We start from the raw sequence: 846 nt of genomic DNA, 5'->3' as shown, positions 1-846 counted from the left end.
CGTGGAAATGTTCAACGCACCCTGTCACGGCACGGCTATCCATCTGTCGGTTCTCGATCAGGCCGGAATTGAATCCAGTGATTCTTTTGCGTCTGTCACTAACGCCCCGCCCTTAGGAGTTTGAAGCACGTCACAGTCATTCAATCATTGAATCCTACTTAGAATACCACAGACAAGGTTAGAACTTCCGGATTCTCTTGAATGCCACCATCAGTTCTAGCCTATACCACGAAAACTCTGATCTCACGGAATGGCTGGCTCGGTTGTCAGGCGAGCACTCGGTTGTCAAAACTCCACCGTTGAAAATACATAAGAACAAGGTCTAGGCATGGCCGAATGGCCAGCCTCCCATAGTGATCAAAAGATCTAAAGAAAAAGGTTCCAAAGATCAAAAGATGAAAATACAATAGTAAAAGGTCCTATATATAGAAAACTAGTAGCCTAGGGTTTACAGAGATGAGTAAATGACATAAAAATCCACTTCCGGGCCCACTTGGTGTGTGCTTGGGCTGAGCATTGATGCATTTTCGTGTAGAGACTCTCCTTGGAGTTAAACGCCAGCTTTTATGCCAATTTGGGCGTTTAAATCCCATTTTGGTGCCAATTTCGGCGTTTAATGCTGGAAATCTTGAGGGTGACTTTAAACGCCGTTTTGGGCCATCAAATCTTGGGCAAAGTATGGACTATCATATATTTCTGGAAAGCCCAGGATGTCTACTTTCCAACGCCGTTGAGAGCGCGCCAATTGGGCTTTCTCTATCTCCAGAAAATCCACTTCGAGTGCAGGGAGGTCAGAATCCAACAGCATCTGCAGTCCTTTTTGGTCTCTGAATCAGATTTTTGCTC

This window comes from Arachis duranensis, chromosome 6, assembly GCF_000817695.3.
Source record: "Arachis duranensis cultivar V14167 chromosome 6, aradu.V14167.gnm2.J7QH, whole genome shotgun sequence".
Lineage (NCBI taxonomy): Eukaryota > Viridiplantae > Streptophyta > Magnoliopsida > Fabales > Fabaceae > Arachis > Arachis duranensis.
This window is presented reverse-complemented; position numbering follows the sequence as displayed.